Source organism: Capricornis sumatraensis, chromosome 7 (assembly GCF_032405125.1).
Source record: "Capricornis sumatraensis isolate serow.1 chromosome 7, serow.2, whole genome shotgun sequence".
Classification (NCBI taxonomy): domain Eukaryota; kingdom Metazoa; phylum Chordata; class Mammalia; order Artiodactyla; family Bovidae; genus Capricornis; species Capricornis sumatraensis.
Genome location: NC_091075.1, coordinates 83817416 through 83836931, shown reverse-complemented (window position 1 = coordinate 83836931; position 19516 = coordinate 83817416). Strand labels below are relative to the sequence as shown.

Below are 19516 nucleotides of genomic sequence, written 5' to 3'. Positions count from 1 at the left end.
ACTCCTAGGCCATGCTTGCCTGTTACTCCAGGTATCTCTTGACTTCCTACTTTTACATTCCAGTCCCATATGATGAAAAGGGCTTTTTTTGTGTGTGTGTGTGTTAGTTCTAGAAGATCTTGTAGGTCTTCATATTCAGTTAAGTGTTCATATTCAGATCTTCATCGCTAGTGGTTGCAGCATAGTGCTTACCCATCAAAAGTATAATGAAAGAAAAAAATACAGTGAAAGCAATGTAGACTGCAGTAAAATATTTTATGTATTTACAGTTGTACTTGGAAGGGGAGACCAAGTTGTTTACCTAGTCAATCATTTTGAATTATATCTAGGCGTTTCATAGTTCAATATTTGCTCTGAAGTTTTCTAATATTTTTGTCGTACTGGCTTAATCACCTTCAAAACATCCACCATTTCTCCCCTTATTTGTTCTAGGTTAGAGAAAAGACACCTTTGAACCTGAAAACTTGCCTCTAGGTATCCTGTGTATTAACCCTCTTACTCAGCTTTCTTTTTCTCAAGAGGAGGTAGATGCAACTAAAAACATCAAGAGGAATCTGAAAATTCATCAAAGTTATTTGGAACATCTTTTTTTTTTTTTTTTAATCTCTGTAAAGCCTCAGTTCCACATTAATAGCTTCTGGTCTTTGATATCCAAACTATTTCATAAAGGAAAATATTGTACAGCGTCAGATTTATAAGCTCAACTTAAAACTGTTTTTTAATTTTTTTTTCATTTGGTTATAAAGTATGGTTTTCATCATATAGCAGAACAACTTTGTTTCTGTTAAAACACATTTTTTATCCAGCTAGGTGGATATCCTGCCACATACTGTTTACAAAGGAGGACAAAGAACTGTAGGAAAACTAGCCAGTCTTCTCCATTACAAAAGCAAAGGGAAGTGAAATATCAGGCCAAGTGAAAATGTATTCCTGATCTTTGTTTTCATGCTTTGTTCCTTTAAAGCTCAAGCTCCAGGTCATTGTGACAATGTATGATATCAGTTTATTTTACATGAAGAACCAGGGGACAGAGAAAAAATATTCAGTAGTCATTTTATGCTTTTTATTACTTTTGTGGGCTCCGATATATAATACATACCACATAATATAATTTCTCCTATATTACATTTGTTTGTTGTTTTATTTGTTATTAGTCATTCAGCCATGTCCGATTCTTTGTGACCCCACGGATTTTAGCCTGACAGTCTGCTCTGTCCATGGGGAATCTCCAGGCAAGAATACTGGAGTGCGTTGCTATGTCCTACTCCAGAGGATCTTCCCAACCCAGGGATTAAACCCAGGTCTCCCGCATTGCAGGCAAATTCTTTACTGTCTGAACCACCATCATGTTATAATAAATATTATACTACATACTATGTCATGATTGTATTAAATATGCTTCAATTATATACTTTGTGTTAGTGTAACTACTGATATTCTTTGATTAAATATTAAGAATAGAAAAGACAGAGTATGAAAAAAATTAAATTCACTAAATGATCCTAAATTAGCAGCCACCTGATAATGCTTTTCTTTTATATCCTTTGCCTCTTTCTCTTAATCATGCTTTTTTTAGACTCCCTTAATATACTCTCAATTCCCAGGGTATCACTTATAGTAAGTGATTTAAAATAAAATGTGGGATGTGTGAGACCAGCTTATTCATACAGTTGTATAATTTATATTGAATCATTTCAATTGCAGTGAATTATGAGAATAGAAAATTTAAGTGAAGATTTAAAGAAGGACCGATTGCACAGGGTAAGGAAAGCGTTCTTGGTAGAGGACAGTGGTGTGATATGAACAGCCAGATGTCAGTCATGAAGTAAGGAGGGCCTCTGCTGGTTCCCGTACACTAACTCAAACTCTTACATTTACATTAAGGAAGCACAGAGGTTTCTGCAATGTAAATATTGGATGAGCTGGATGATACTTTAAGTCTGTTCTCTACGAACCACAGAGCTCAGGTCATATGTTATTAAAGTCTCCATACTCTGGAAAACTAATTTTCATGCAGAGATGATTTGGAGAAGGGTCAAGATTGCTCTTTTAATTTTATTTGAATACAGAGAAGTCTTTCACTTACCAGTACGAAAGATAGATGAAAATGATGAGGAAAGTAAAGTAGGTGTTGACTTTGAATGAGTCAACTGCAGTTATTGAAAATATGTCTGTTTACGTTATCAATTACTCAGAAAAGCCCAAAAGACTGGGTTGAAGACCAGAAAATTCTTGTCCTGCAATATTCATAAAGAATTGGGACAAAAAAGAACCAGACCTTATTTGGAAGATACAGAAAACATTAGAGGCAGTGCTGGGACAGAGGTCAGATTTTTCAACATCCCTAGCCTTGAGAGGGAGAAGGCAATGACACCCCACTCCAGTACTTTTGCCTGAAAATCCCATGGACGGAGAAGCCTGGAGGGCTGCAGTCCATGGGGTCGCTAGAGTCGGGTACAACTGAGTGACTTCACTTTCACTTTCACTTTTCATTTTCATGCACTAGAGAAGGAAATGGCAACCCACTCCAGTGTTCTTGCCTGGAGAATCCCAGGGATGAGGGAGCCTGGTGGGCTGCCGTCTATTGGGTCGCACAGACTCAACATGACTGAAGCGACTAAGCAGCAGCAGCAGCAGCAGCAGCCTTGAGAACCCCATGAACAGCATGAAAAGGCATAATGATAGGATACTGAAAGAGGAACTCCCCGGGTCATTAGTTGCCCAATATGCTACTGGAGATGAGTGGAGAAATAACTCCAGAAAGAATGTAGGGATGGAGTCAAAGCAAAAACAATATCCAGCTATGGATATGACTGGTGATAGAAGCAAGGTCCGATGTCAGGTCCATGAATCAAGACAAATTGAAAGTGGTCAAACAAGAGATGGCAAGAGTGAATGTCGACATTCTAGGAATCAGCAAACTAAAATGGACTGGAATGGGTGAATTTAACTCAGATGACCATTATATCTACTACTGTGGGCAGGAATCCCTCAGAAGAAATGGAGTAGCCATCATGGTCAACAAAAGAGTCTGAAATGCAGTACTTGGATGCAATCTCAAAAACGACAGAATGATCTCTGTTCATTTCCAAGGCAAACCATTCAATATCACAGTACTCCAAGTCTATGCCCCAACCAGTAACGCTGAAAAAGCTGAAGTTGAACGGTTTTATGAAGACCTACAAGGCCTTTTAGAACTAACACCCCCAAAAGATGTCCTTTTCATTATAGGGGACTGGAATGCAAAAGTAGGAAGTCAAGAAACACCTGGAGTAACAGGCAAATTTGGCCTTGGAATGTGGAATGAAGCAGGGCAAAGACTAATAGGGTTTTGCCAAGAAAATGCACTGGTCATAGCAAACACCCACTTCCAACAACACAAGAGAAGTCTCTACACATAGACATCACCAGTTGGTCAACACCAAAATTAGATTGATTATATTCTTTGCAGCCAAAGATGGAGAAGCTGTATACAGTCAACAAAAACAAGTCCAGGAGCTGACTGTGACTCAGATCATGAACTCCTTATTACCAAATTCAGACTCAAATTGAAGAAAGTAGGAAAAAGCACTAGACCATACAGGTATGACCTAAATCAAATCCTTTATGATTATACAGTGGAAGTGAGAAATAGATTTAAGGGCCTAGATCTGATAGATAGAGTGTCCGATGAACTATGGAATGAGGTTCATGGCATTGTACAGGAGACGGGGATCAAGATCATCCCCATGGAAAAGAAATGCAAAACAGAAAAATGGCTGTCTGGGGAGGCCTTGCAAATAGCTATGAAAAGATGAGAAGCCAAAAGCAAAGGAGAAAACTAAAGATGTAAGCATCTGAATGCAGAGTTCCAAAGCCAGCAAGAAGAGATAAGAAAGCCTTCTTCAATGATCAATGCAAAGAAATAGAGGAAAAGAACAGAATGGGAAAACTTGAGATCACTTCAAGAAAATTAGAGATACCAAGGGAACATTTCAAGTGCAGGCAGCTGTGACCAAGGCCAGGGGCTGCGGATGGGAGGAGCCACCCCGTGCCTGAGGCCAGGGGCAGCTGCCAGAAGGAACCAGCCCATGTCCAAGGAGTGGTGGATGCGCAGGTGCAGGAGGGCCTAGAGGAACTATCCCACTTTGAAAGTAAAGACGGGCAAGGTGAGGAGATACCTCTCATCCAAAGTAAGGAGCAGCAGCTGCACTTTGCTGGAGCAGCTGTGAAGAGATACCCCACACCCAAGGTAAGAGAAACCCAAGATGGTAGGTGTTGCAAGAGTGCATCAGAGGGCAGACACACTGAAATCATACTCACAGAAAACTAGTCAGTCTAATCACACTAGGACTACAGCCTTGTCTAACTCAATGAAACTAAGCCATCTCCTTGGGGCAACCCAAGACAGGCAGGTCATGGTGGAGAGGTCTGACAGAATGTGGTCCACTAGAGAAGGGAATGGCAAACCACTTCAGCATTCTTGCCTTGAGAACCCTATGAACAGTATGAAAGGCAAAATGATATAACACTGAAAGAGGAACTCCCCAGGTCAGTAGGTATCCAATATGCTACTGGAGATAGTGGAGAAATAACTCCAGAAAGAATGTAAGGATGGAGTCAAAGCAAAAACAATATCCAGCTGTGGATGTGATTGGTGATAGAAGCAAGGTCTGATGCTGTAAAGAGCAATATTGCATAGGAACCTGGAATATCAGGTCCATGAATCAAGGCAAATTGGAAGTGGCCAACAAGAGATGGCAAGCGTGAACGTCAACATTCTAGGAATCAGCAAACTAAAATGGACTGGAATGGGTGAATTTAACTCAGATGACCATTATATCTACTACTGTGGGCAGGAATCCCTCAGAAGAAATGGAGTAGCCATCATGGTCAACAAAAGAGTCTGAAATGCAGTACTTGAATGCAATATCAAAAATGACAGAATGATCTCTTTTCGTTTCCAAGGCAAACCATTCAACATTACAGTAATCCAAGTCTATGCCCCAACCAGTAACGCTGAAAAAGCTGAAGTTTATTGAGTCTATGAAGACCTACAAGACCTTTTAGAACTAACACCCCAAAAAGATGTCCTTTTCATTATAGGGGACTGGAATGCAAAAGTAGGAAGTCAAGAAACACCTGGAGTAACAGGCAAATTTGACCTTGGAATGTGGAATGAAGCAGGGCAAAGACTAATAGAGTTTTGCCAAGAAAATGCACTGGTCATAGCAAATACTTTCTTCCAACAAGACAAGAGAAGACTCTACACATGGACATCACCAGATGGTCAATACTGAAATCAGATCGATTATATTATTTGCAGCCAAAGATGGAGAAGCTGTATACAGTCAACAAAAACAAGACCAGGAGCTGACTGTGGCTCAGATCATGAACTCTTTATTAGCAAATTCAGACTGAAATTGAAGAAAGTAGGAAAAACCACTAGACCATTCAGGTATGACCTAAATCAAATCCCTTATGATTATACAGTAGAAATGAGAAATAGATTTAAGGGCCTAGATCTAATAGATAGAGTGTCTAATGCACTATGGAATGAGGGTCGTGATATGGTACAAGAGACAGGGATCAAGACCATCCCCATGGAAAAGAAATTCAAAAAAGCAAAATGACTGTCTGGGGAGGACTTACAAATAGCTGTGAAAAGAAGAGAAAGAAAAAGCAAAGGAGAAAACTAAAGATATAAGCATCTGAATGCAGAGTTCCAAAAAATAGCAAGAAGAGATAAGAAAGCCTTCTTCAATGATCAATGCAAAGAAATAGAGGAAAAAAACAGAATGGGAAAGACTAGAGATCTCTGCAAGATAATTAGAGATACCAAGGGAACATTTCATGCAAAGATGGGCTCGATAAAGGACAGAAATGGTATGGACCTAATAGAAGGAGAAGATATTAAGAGGTGGCAAGAATACAGAGAAGAACTGTACAAAAAAAGATCTTCACAACCAAGATAATCACCATGGTGTGATCACTCATCTAGAGCCAGACATCCTGGAATGTGAAGTCAAGTGGGCCGTAAAAAGCATCACTACCCAAAGCAGTGGAGGTGATGGAATTCCAGTTGCGCTATTTCAAATCCTGAAAGATGATGCTGTGAAAGTGTTGCACTCAATATGCCAGCAAGTTTGGAAAACTCAGCAGTGGCCACAGGAATGGAAAAGGTCAGTTTCCATTCCAATCCCTAAGAAAGGCAATGCCAAAGAATGCTCAGACTACCTCAAAATTGCACTCATCTCACATGCTAGTAACTGCTATTGCTAAGTCACTTCAGTCGTGTCTGACTCTGTGTATCCCCATAGATGGCAGCCCACCAGGCTCCCCCGTCCCTGGGATTCTCCAGGCAAGAGCACTTGAGTGGGTTGCCATTTCTTTCTCCAATGAATGAAAATGAAATGTGAAAGTGAAGTTGCTCAGTTGTGCCAACTCTCAGCGACCCCATGGACTGCAGCCTACCAGGCTCCTCCATCCATGGGATTTTCCAGGCAAGAGTACTGGAGTGGGGTGCCATTGCCTTCTCCGCACATGCTAGTAAAGTAATGCTCAAAATTCTCCAAGCCAGGCTTCAGCAATACATGAACCGTGAACTTCCTGATGTTCAAGCTGGTTTGAGAAAAGGCAGAGGAACCAGAGATCAAATTGCCAAAATCTGCTGGATCATGGAAAAAGCAAGAGAGTTCCAGAAAAACATCTATTTCTGCTTTATTGACTATGCAAAAGCCTTTGACTGTGTGGATCACATAAACTGTGGAAAATTTTGAAAGAGATGGGAATACCAGACCACCTGACCTGCCTCTTGAGAAATCTGTATGCAGGTCAGGAAGAAACAGTTAGAACTGGACATGGAACAACAGACTGGTTCCAAATAGGAAAAGGAGTGTGTCAAGGCTGTATATTGTCACCCTGCTTATTTAACTTCTATGCAGAGTACATCATGAGACATGTTGGACTGGAAGAAACACAAGCTGGTATCAAGATTGCTGGGAGAAATAATAGTAACCTCAGATATGCAGATGACACCACCCTTATGGCAGAAGGTGAAGAGGAACTAAAAAGCCTCCTGATGAAAGTGAAAAAGGAGAGTGAAAAAGTTGGCTTAAAGCTCAATATTCAGAAAATGAAGATCATGGCATCCGGTCCCATCACTTCATGGGAAATAGATGGGGAAACAGTGGAAACAGTGTCAGACTTTATTTTTTGGGGCTCCAAAATCACTGCAGATGGTGATTGCAGCCATGAAATTAAAAGACGCTTACTCCTTGGAAGAAAAGTTATGACCAACCTAGACAGCATATTCAAAAGCAGAGACATTACTTTGCCAACAAAGGTCCGTCTAGTCAAGGCTGTGGTTTTTCCAGTAGTCATGTATGGATGTGACAGTTGGACTGTGAAGAAAGCTGAGCACTGAAGAATTGATGCGTTTGAACTGTGGTGTTAGAGAAGACTCTTGAGAGTCCCTTGGACTCAAGGAGATCCAACCGGTCCTTTCTGAAGGAGATCAGCCCTTGGATTATTTGGAGCAAATGATGCTAAAGCTGAAACTCCAGTACTTTGGCCACCTCATGTGAAGAGTTGACTCATTGGAAAAGACTCTGATGCTGGGAGGGACTGGGGGCAGGTGATGAAGGGGACGACAGAGGATGAGATGGCTGGATGGCATCTCTGACTTGATGGACGTGAGTCTGAGTGAACTCTGGGAGTTGGTGGTGGACAGGGAGGCCTGGCGCGCTGCGATTCATGGGGTCGCAAAGTCGGACACAACTGTGTGACTGAACTGAACTGAACTGAGCAAATATAAATCAGTTAGTGAGGTCTTAGACCATTTTCTGTTGGTTTGAATTAAAAAGATGGGGGTTGTGAAAGTTATACCTACTTTTTAAATAAAAAGAATTTTCAGGAAATTTAAAATAAGGGAAAAATTAAGTTACATAATGATTTCAGAATCAGAGCTTCACAACAAGCTCTGGTAACTCTAAATCTAACAAGCACAGACAGTGGGCTAAGATCTGTTGCTGAACTTGCTGCAGGCTACAGGTACTTTATAACGTGTTTATAGCAGGGAATGGGAAAATGGATTCGTCAGGGTGGAATGGTAGCTGGGCACACATAGAAGAGGAAGAGAAATATTTACTTTTGCTTCCCTTTTGGGCAAACCTAAGGAACAGTGAGTCAAATGATTAGGACCAGAACAGTTTAGGTTTACCTTTTCTATGAGACTTAGTTCACAAACACAGCTTTCTTTAATTTGGTTAGAAACTTAGATTAAACATAAAAAAGTAAATGTAAATGTTGGAAGAAAATGTAGGATATGAAACAAAAACTTAAACATTTCAAGTTCACCTTTTGCTTTTACTCTCAAAGATAACATGATAACTATAATCAGTTCAGTTCAGTTCAGTCGCTCAGTCGTGTCCAACTCTTTCCAGCTCCATGAATCACAGCACACCAGGCCTCCCTGTCCATCGCCAACTCCTGGAGTTTACACAAATTCATGTCCATCGGGTCGGTGTTGCCATCCAGCCATCTCATCCTTTGTCCTCCCCTTCTCCTCCTGCCCCCTATCGCTCCCAGCATCAGGGTCTTTTCCAATGAATTAACTCTTCACATGAGGTGGCCAAAATACTGAAGTTTCAGTTTTAGCATCAGTCCTTTCAATGAACAGCCAGAACTGGTCTCCTTTAGGATGGGCTGGTTGGATCTCCTTGCAGTCCAAGGGACTCTCAAGAGTCTTCTCCAATACCACAGTTCAAAAGCATCAATTCCTCCGTGCTCAGCTTTCTTCACAGACCAACTCTCACATCTATTCATGGCCACTGGAAAAACCACAGCCTTGACTAGACGGACCTTTGTTGGCAAAGTAATGTCTCTGCTTTTGAATATACTGTCTAGGTTGGTCATAACTTTTCTTCCAAGGAGTAAGCGTCTTTTAATTTCATGGCTGCTATCACTATCTGCAGTGATTCTGGAGCCCCCCAAAAGTAAAGCTTGACACTGTTTCCACTGTTTCCCTATCTATTTCCCATGAGAACTATAATATATAACCCTAAATTATGTGATTGACATTTTCTAAGAGAGTAAAACTTACATGTGCTCACCAAAAATAAATTTTTAAAGGTATGCATTGGAGATCTTGTGAGAGTTACTGTAAAAAATAAAATTTACTATAGAAAGAATGATCTGGAAAGCCCAGTATAGAGCAATGCCACATTTAGAAGATCAGTGGTAGGAAGGCATGTGAGATAACTATTACCCCTGGACAGTTACTGTCTTCAGGGGCAATGGTGCACTTTGCTAGAGCTAAAAGCTAAAGGAACTATGAAAAGAGATTGAGGATGCAGGAGATTTTACTGATAATTTAAGGTAGTCTAAGAATCACAGTGGTAGGTTTTCAGATGTTCCAAAAGTGAGGGAGATGGGATCTCTAAAAGGCAGGATGTACATAGTTACAGAGAGAAGACAATTCATGAGTTAAGAGATAAAATGGTAAGGGAAGTATGGTAATACATAACACAAGACTTAAAATGTAGTAGGCACTCTATAGTGATTTCACAGGTGGCACTGGTGATAAAGAACCTGCCCACCAATGCAGGAGGCAAAAGAGACATAGGTTTGATTCCTGAGTCAGGAAGATCCCCTGGAAGAAGGCATGGAAACCCACTCCAGTATTCTTGCCTGGAAAATTTAACGGACAGAGGAGCCTGGCAGGCTGCAGTCCATGGGGCTGCAAAGAATGGGACACAACTAAGCAACTGAGCACACACACACACCCTAAGCAACTGAGTGCGTGCACACACACACAAACACACACACAACTCACACACTCAATAAGTGTCATTTTAAATTTATTATATGGATAAACATAAAAAGTGGTTTCTAACTGGAATTTTTTATTCTCATGACAAACTCATAATACATATTAACATGATTTAAAAGATTAGACAAAAATTAATTATTGATATACCTTTCCAAAATTTTTGAAGGTGTAACAGTTGATTCAGTCAATGCCCTGTTTCTAGGCATAGTTTTAAATATCTTAAAGGAAGCATACAAAATATGTGACATATTTAAAAGTGCTCAGAAATCTTCATGTGAAGTATTCATCCAAAATACACAATTTGTCAAAACTGGGAATGATTCCATTTAAACTCTAGTTTATATACCTAATATGAATGAGGAAGAGTTTATAAGAAAACACAGACTTACCTACTACTTGTGTGCTTAAATACATGAAAATCTATCAAGAATATTTAGTTTTTCCTTAAGAATAACACTTGTGATTTCTTTTTGCTTCAGATGAGAGACCTAAAATGTGGGTAGAACAAACACACATGACATAAATCATCAAAATAAGTTCTCCCAAATGTCATGTTTCTTAACCACAAATTGCTGTAATTGTTTAAACCACATCATAATTTGAGAATCCCTCTTTCTGTACATGCTCAGTGCCAGATTTGCATGGCAAGCTTGATCACAGGACTGAAGACTCAGTTCTAGTAAACTGTCGCAAATCTGCCTTTTGAAAAGTCAGGATTTATTCCCACCAGGTTTTACCAGCAGATTGATTTTTAAGTTTTTCATGCAGGATAGATTTTGAAAAAAGGGTATTCATTTATTTTTCATACTTATGATATGTTGATGTTTAAGTGATTATTTGTAAGTTCTGTATAAAACACTACAGTCTTCATATTTAAAATGTTTTCTCAAAGTTTATTGAATTAATATAGTTCAAGACATTTATTTCTTATACTTATTTTCTTGACATTTATTTCTCTGTATGTTTACCTATTACTGGCAATGCCATACTTACTGATACATAAACTATTATGTATTTATAGTAACTAGTGTTAATGGTGAATTTAGTACATTTTTAGAAAGAAGCTTTAGTACAGTTTTAGTGCATTTAGTATATTTGTAGTAAGAAAAAACCCAAGACAACAAAGAGAAGACTCTACACATGGACATCACCAGATGGTCAATACCGAAATCAGATCGATTATATTCTTGGCAGCCAAAGATGGAGAAGCTCTATATAGTCAGCAAAAACAAGACTGGGAGCTGACTATAAATCAGATCATGAACTGCTTATTGCAAAATTCAGACTTAAATGGAAGAAAGTAGGGAAAACCGCTAGACCAGGTATGAGTGAATTAAATCAAATCTCTTACTATTATACAATGGAAGTGAGAAATAGATTTAAGGGATTAGATCTGGTAGCCATAGTGCCTGAAGAACTATGAACGGAGGTTCGTAACAATGTACAGGAGGCAGTGATCAAGACCATCCCCAAGAAAAAGAAATGCAAAAGATGAAAGTGTTGTCTGAAGAGGCCTTGCAAATAGCTGTGGAAAGAAAATAAGCTAAAGGCAAAGGAGGAATGGAAAGACATATCCATTTGAATGCAGAGTTCCAAAGAATAGAAAGGACAGGTAAGAAAGCCTTCCTAGTGATCAATGCAAAGAAACAGGAAAACAATAAAATGAGAAAGGCTAGAGATCTCTTCAAGAAAATCAGAAATACTAAGGGAATATTTCATGCAAAGATGGGCTCAATAAAGGACAGACATGGTATGGACCTAACGGAAGCAGAAGATATTTAGAAGAGATGGCAAGAATACACAGAAGAACTATACAAAAAAAGATCTTCATGACCCAGATAACCATGATGGTGTGATCACTCACCTAGAGCCAGCCATCCTGGAATATGAAGTCAAATGGGCCTTAGCAAGCATCACTACCAACAAAGCTAGTGGAGGTGATGGAGTTCCAGTTGAGCTATTTCAAATCCTGAAAGATGATGCTATTAAAGTGCTGCAATCAATAGGCCAGCAAATTTGGAAAACTCAGCAGTGGCCACAGGACTGGAAAAGGTCAGTTTTCATTAAAATTCCAAAGAAAGGCAATGCCAAAGAATGTTAAAACTACCACACAATTGCACTCATCTCACATACTAGCAAAGTAATGCCCCAAATTCTCCAAGGCAGGCTTCAACAGTACATGAACTGTGAACTTTCAGATGTACAACCTGGATTTCGAAAAGGCAAGGGAAGCAGAGATCAAATTGCCAACATCTGTTGGGTCATCGAAAAAACAAGAATTCCAGAAATACATCCACTTCTGCTTTATTGACTATGCCAAAGCTTTTGACTGTGTGAATCACAACAAACTGTGGAAAATTCTTCAAGAGATAGGAATACCAGACCACCTTACCTGCCTCCTGAGAAATCTGAATGCAGGTCAAAAAGCAACAGTTACAGACTAGCCCCAAATTGGGAAACGAGTACGTCAAGGCTGTCACCCTGCTTTTTTAACTTATACGCAGAGTACATCATGTGAAATGCTGGGCTGGATGAAGCACAAGCTGGAAGGAATCAAGATTGCCAGGGTAAATATCAATAACCTCAGCTACGCAGATGTCACCACCCTTATGGCAGAAAGTGATGGAAGAACCAAAGAGCCTCTTGATGAAAGTGAGAAAGGAAAGTGAAAATGTTGGCTTAAAATTCAATATTCAGAAAACTAAGATCATGACATCCAGTCTCATCACTTCATGGCAAATAGATGGGGAAACAATGGAAACATTAACAGAATTTATTTGCTTGGGTGTTCAAATCACTGCAGATGGTGATTGCAGCCATGAAATTAAAAGACATTTGCTGCTTGGAAGAACAGCTTTGACAAACCCAGACAGCATATTAAAAAGCAGAGACATTTTATTGCTAACAAAGGTCCATCCTAGTTAAAGCTAGGATTTTTCCAATAGTCATGAATAAATGTGGACTCTATGAATAAAGCTGAGTGCCGAAGAATCGATGCTTCTGAACTGTGCTGTTAAAGGAGACACTTGAGAGTCCCTTGAACTGCAAGGAGATCCAACCAGTCCATCCTAAAGGAAATCAATCCTGAATATTCATTGGAAAGATTGTTGCTGAAGCTGAAAATCCAGTATTTTGGCTACCTGATGTGAAGAACTGATTCATTTGAAAAGACTCTGATGGTGGGAAAGACTGAAAGCAGGAGGGGAAGGGAATGACAGAGGATGAGATGGCTGGATGTCATTACCAACTCGGTGAACATGAATTTGAGTAAGCTGCAGGAGTGCTGGGAAGCCTGGCTTGCTGCAGTCCATGGGGTTGCAGAGAGTCATACACAACTGAGTGACTGAGCTGAACTGAGTAAGAAGCTTTAAGTATCGTGATATAATGAGTATTTTTGAAAAGTTGATTTTGAATTTTTCCCTGTTGATTTTTAGCATCATTTTTGATAAAAATGCCATAATGAGCTGGAAATGATTTATGTTTTATAGAGGAAAAAGTGAAAATGCTCCCCTAGACAATGTATTACTTATTTCTGACTGTCTTTGAATTAAAAAAAAAAAAAAAGATGGAAGGTACAAAACTAAATGGCACTTTGTTCAACCAAATATGGGTTTTCTTTCAGAAACCAAAAGGAGCAGTGGAGAGGGAAAGTGAGGCTGAGTTTCTTCTTGGGAAAGAAGGCTGACAGAACCAGAACTTTTCAAGAATAAAGATCCAGAAATCCTTTAAGGATAAGGATAGTAGTAGTTTGGGGAACAAAGTTATCAGTGAGCATAACGGGGTCTGAATCTCAGCTTTGTTCTTGGTTATGTTTCAGGGGTACAGTTTACTTTTAAATGTAAAATGGAGATGATATTATTTATTTACCTTGAATTTCTTGGGAATTTTAACTGAAGAAAGGAAGTTAAAATACACCTTAGTAAATTGCCCAGAACTTTGATGTCATACTAATTAGTAAATAAAAAGCTGAATGCTATGCTTTGAGTCTCTTGGCAATATCTTTGTATCCTAAGCACCCAACCAAAGACAATCAACACCATGCAGAATTTTGTGTATTGGATGCTACGTGTAGAGGATCATCTTCTTCTTTTCTTCATGCACACTCTTCCCAATAGAGATTATATTCAGTCCCGTGGTCTTAAATACTCTTAAATTTAGCCCAGACTTATCTTTCAAACTCTAGATCCATCTATCTGGCTGTATGGTTGATATATCCCCTAGAATGTCTCATCTTTCTCGAGTGTAATATGTCCCAAATTGAATTTCCCATATTCCCCTGAAAACCCTCAGCATCTCTATATCAGATGTGAGCAGTTTCACCTTTCCAGTCCCTCAAATCATGCTTTACTTCTTTCTTTTTCTTATTTCCCACATCCAATTAGTCTGAGAATGCCGTTTTCTCTACTTTGAATTATATGCAGCATCCAGTGGTTTTACACTACTTCTACTGCCGCCCTGGACCAAGCCAGCATCATCCTTCTGGTTGACTGCAATAGTAGCCTCTTAACTCTTGCTTCCTGTCTTATTCATCCTAAGTGTTGTACTGTGTCATTTCTCTGAGTAAAAGGGAAAGTTTTTACAATAGCCTTCAAAGCCCTTTGTGCCTACCATCCATTTGACCACAACCCCTAATACACTTACTTTTGCTAACTCTGTCCCAGCTACTTCTCCTCTTATAAGGCCACTAATTCCATCAGGAGGGCCTCATCCTCATGATCTCATCTACTTAGTTACCTTCACATTGGAAGTTGGGGCATTAGCATATGAATTTTGAGGGCACAAAAAACACTTAGTCCATAACAAATGCTGCCATTTCAATATCAGTTTTGTATGTTTTATGCTGAAAAAATGTCAATGTGTAATATGTTCATGATGTTAAAAAACAAAAAGAAAGAAAGAAGGGAAGAAAGGGAAGCAACACAAAATGTGAAGTTCCATAACACACTGCACATGCTTTCCTCAGCCTCTATCATCTGTAACTTTTAGGTTAGTCATTCGTAATATTCAAATTGTAGTTTCTTTGAAGAAAGTGTTTCCCTAAAATTGTAATTGGTGCCTCAAGCATGGTGCCTCTGCTCTCACCAGAATAATGGTGAGAAAGCTTAGCAATGTTACCAGACACATCCATGCTGAACTTCCAGATTCTTTACTTACTGGCTGCTTGTAAGAACTTAGGCACCTTGTACCTGTAATTTGGAATTAGAGGTTAAAGCGTCTGCCTGCAATGCGGCAGGGTTCGATCTCTGGGTCGGGAAGATCCCCTGGAGAAGGAAATGGCAACCCACTCCAGTATTCTTGCCTGGAGAACCCCATGGACGGAGGAGCGTGGTGGGCTACAGTCCACGGGGTCACAAAGAGTTGGACACGACTGAGCGACTTCACTTTCACTTTCTTCACTTTTCATAGTATTATTGTCCTAATTAAATTATCTGGATCTGTGTAGAGTTCCACTCACTGACTGGCACTAGTGGACATGCTGAATATGTCAGTTTGTTTTATTAGTATGGGTACTGTAATTATTGTTTCTATGTCATATAGCTATAAAAGAGAGTGTTTTGTGAGATGGTGATAGAATGGTAATCATAAAGTGACAGTGGAGAAGAATATGCTTTAAAACATAATCTAATTTGGATTAAGATTATAATCTAGTCTAAATTTCCATATTACAAAATAAAGAACTTGCTCTGTAATCATCTTGAGATCAGCCATTTAGTTATTGTCTTTCTGGCTTACTTTTTCTTCATGCTCTGGCTTCTGAAAAAACAAGAAAAAAAGCCAAGACCCTTTCTGGTTTTGAAATTGAGATAGAGTCAGACACAACTGAGCGACTTCCCTTTCACTTTTCACTTTCATGCATTGGAGAAGGAAATGGCAACCCACTCCAGTGTTCTTGCCTGGAGAATTCCAGGGACAGGGGAGCCTGGTGAGCTGCCGTCTACGGGGTCACACAGAGTCGGACACGACTGAAGTGACTTAGCAGCAGCAGCAGCAGCAGCAGCAGGGTAGCTAGTGAAGTGAAGTCACTCAGTCGTGTCCGACTCTTTGCGACCCCGTGGACTGTAGCCTGCCAGGCTCCTCTGTCCATGGGATTCTCCAGACAAGAATACTGGAGTGGGTTGCCATTTCCTTCTCCAGGGGATCTTCCCAAACCAGGGATCGAACCTGGGTCTCCTGCATTGCAGGCAGATGCTTTGTCCTCTGAGCCACCAGGGAAGCCCCTAAGACATAAAAATAAACTGTGGCAGTGATTGAGAAATTCTGTAGCACTGATCACATTAAGAAGAAAAAAATATGTGTGCTAAACATAGATAAATGAAAATAGTGTAATATATAATGCTATGAAATGTTTTTCAGATTTTGCCTGCTTGAAGTTTCTAGAACTAAGGTATATTATTAAAGGACAATCTTTTCCAACTGATTTTGGGAATGCATTATTTTCCATTCTGTGAATAAAGAGCTGTGCCCCTAATGTTGACATCTGAAATTATTTAATTTGAGACCCAGTAGGACAGTTGAACACTGAAAATCAGGGGCAAATAGATGGCTGCTTTTGCCAAATTAACTGCACTAGCCAGTTGCTTTTGCTAATTCATAGACTTTCAGTTGAAAAAGTCAGCATTTCTTAGATATGGCTTGAACATTTGAAAAATGCTTGATCCAGTTGAATTCTTAGTGTATAATTTGGAAAACATTGTGAACAGCTGTATGTCTTATGTATCCTTTATACTTCTTTCATTGTATTCATGTTCATATAAACTAGCTGTGGCCTAGATCCAAGCACACTTCCTCGCAAATAATCAGGGAAAATTTAAAATTTTTTTTGTTTTAATACAAATTATGATTTTCAAACACTTAAGTTAATATCTATATGCTTTCTAAAAAACTGCATTATTACTGTTTTATTAAGCTCAAATTGTAATCAATTTGAAGAGTAGTTCTCTGATAGGACTGAGGAGTAAGTTTTCCTTTGTTATAGTTGTTGCTTGACTTTTAAGGAGAAAATTATCGCTAGTTCATTTATACTACATATGTGGTTTATTCTTTATTTCAAAAGAGTACATACTTAATCTGTACTTTTTCATCAAATCAAGGGAAATATAATTTTGTTACACAGGTTTTATTATTTTCTGAGTTAGTTGACTGAGGTGTAATGCCCAGTGGTACAAGGCAAAGTGTTCATAATGGAAAGCACTGTTTTTATCTTAGCTGTCAAGGTAAAGACCCTGGGCCAGACCTTGCATATACTTTCAAAATAAATACTGTATTTTAGTTTGTTCATTTTAACAATATAAACACTACTTTTTAACTTAAAGAAGTATTATCTTCTTTAATACTCTTTTTAATCCTTGATTAAAATTTTAATTTTATACAATTTTTAATGAAGTGGGAAATATATAACCAAATATCAAAGATTTTGCATATTTAAACACTCGTACATATCCTACCACACTGTTTCTGAAGCATACTATTTGGGAGAACAAAATGATCAACATCTTATCCATTGAAATTATAGAAATACCAAAAAGTCCAGTGGATTAGTAATTAAAAACAACTTTAAAATTATCTATAGCAATTTTTTATTGGAGCAGAATCCAATTAATCAGAAATTAAAGGGAAATTATAATCTTTGCTTTGAAAGATACCATAGATTTTGTTATTTTCAATAAATGTCCATCCTTATATAGACAGGTTTTAAAAGTCTTTGAAGACTTGCTGATGTTCTATAGCTTTTATTTTAGTGGAGATTCAGTTAGTTAAATGCAAAATGGTCATTTTGCTATTTACAACTCTACACAGTCTGGGGGTCATATGTCTGTCCATTTCAAACTCCCAAAGAGCTTCATGGGTTTGTTACTATATCTCAAGCATGTCCATGTTGCCAAAATGGAGAGATATATTATCATATCACTGCATAATGTCTTTTCATGAATAATACACAGGACTCTTGGTATTTAAACTTGTGAAACTGAAATTAGTTTAGAATAACAGTTTAATCTTAGAAAACCATATCCTGGTTAAGGGATAATTTTAGTTGAGTAATAATTTAATCAGCATAATTTACTTGAGGATTAAAAATATTCCATCCCAGTTTATTTAGTGTATAGATTTTATCTCTACATACTTCTTCAGTATATTTCAAATTTTAAATATTTTAATGTTGCTAGCTATTAGTTATGAAGTATATAAGTTCTAAAATTAGAAATAAAATAAGACGTGATGTTGGTACATAATACATTTTTTACTAAATATGAGGATACTCTGTTCTATTGTGACCTCTAGAGGAGGTGCCTTACCCTAGACTATGAGAGGAAGTTAAGTTCAGTATTAGTATTGATCACTGACCCTACATGACATGGTACTTCTATAAATGAATAGATTAGGAAACATAAAAATCTGAAAGTAATACAATCCTAAACAATTTCTAAAGTCACACAGCTATATTTTATTTACAATGTATAACATAAAATATATTGTATAAATATATCATATACAATTTTATATAATTATATTATAATTTATAATATATGTGGATACATCTTACTGAAAGACAAGCTTTTTGTTTACATACACATTCAGACATACTCATAGGATGTGTATAACACATACATAGTGCTATAAAATTGTTTATACTACTAGACAATCATACTCATCTTCCATACTAGTAAGGTTATGCTCAAAATCCTTCAAGCTAGATCTCAGCAGTACATGAACTGAGAACTTCCAGCTATTCAAGCTGGTTTTAGAAAAGGGAGAGAAACTAGAGATCAAATTGCCAGCATTTGCTGGATCATAGAAAAATCAAGGAAATTTCAGAAAAACATCATTTGTTGTTTCACTGACTACATAGGGCCTTTGGCTGTGTGGATCGTAATAAACTGTGGAAAACACTGAAAGAGATGGGAATACCAGACCATCTTGCCTATCTCTTGAGAACCCTATATGTGGGTCAAGAAGCAACAATTAGAACCTTATATGAAACAAAGGACTGGTTCAAAATTGAGAAAGGAGTATGACAAGGCTGTTTATTGTCACCTTGTTTATTTAACTTATATGCTGAGTACATCATGCGAAATGCCAAGCTGGAAGAGTTACTAACTGGAATCAAAATTGCTGGGAGAAATATCAACAACCTCAGATATGTAGATGATACCATTTTAATGGCAGAAAGTGAAGAGGAAGTAAAGAGCCTCTTGTTGATGGTGAAAGAGGAGAGTGAAAAAGCTGCCTTAACTTAATACTTAAAAAAACTAAGATCATGGTATCTGATCCCATCACTTCATTCAAAATAGAAGGGGAAAAGTTGGAAGCAGTGACAGGTTTCTTTTTCCTGGGCTGTAAAATCACTGAGGACAGTGACTGCAGCCATGAAATTAGAAGACGATTGCTTCTTGGCAGGAAAGCTATGACAAACCTAGATAGCATATTAAAAAATAAAGACATCACTTTGCCTGGAAATGTCAGTATAGTCAAGGCTATGGTCTTTCCAGTAAGCATGTACGGATATGAGAGTTGGACCATAAAGAAGGCTGAATGTTGAAGAATTGATGCTTTCGAACTGTGGTTCTGGAGAAGACTCTTGAGAGTCCCTTGGACTGCAAGGAAATCAAACCAGTCAAACCTAAAGGAAATCAGCCCTGAATATGCATTGGAAGAACTGATGCTAAAGCTGAAACTCCAATACTTTGGCCACTTGATGTGAAGTGC

The 19516-nt window shown here is 38.4% G+C and overlaps 1 protein-coding gene and 1 non-coding gene across 5 annotated transcripts in view; one reads left to right on the top strand and one right to left on the bottom strand.

The window, feature by feature from the left end:
• EPHA5 (EPH receptor A5) overlaps positions 1–19516 on the top strand; it is a 412214-nt gene that overhangs the window by 174806 nt on the left and 217892 nt on the right. The gene's annotated exons all lie outside the window — the stretch shown is intronic.
• On the bottom strand, positions 15953–16024 carry TRNAC-GCA (transfer RNA cysteine (anticodon GCA)). Its single transcript has one exon. It is a non-coding gene; the product is annotated as a tRNA-Cys (tRNA).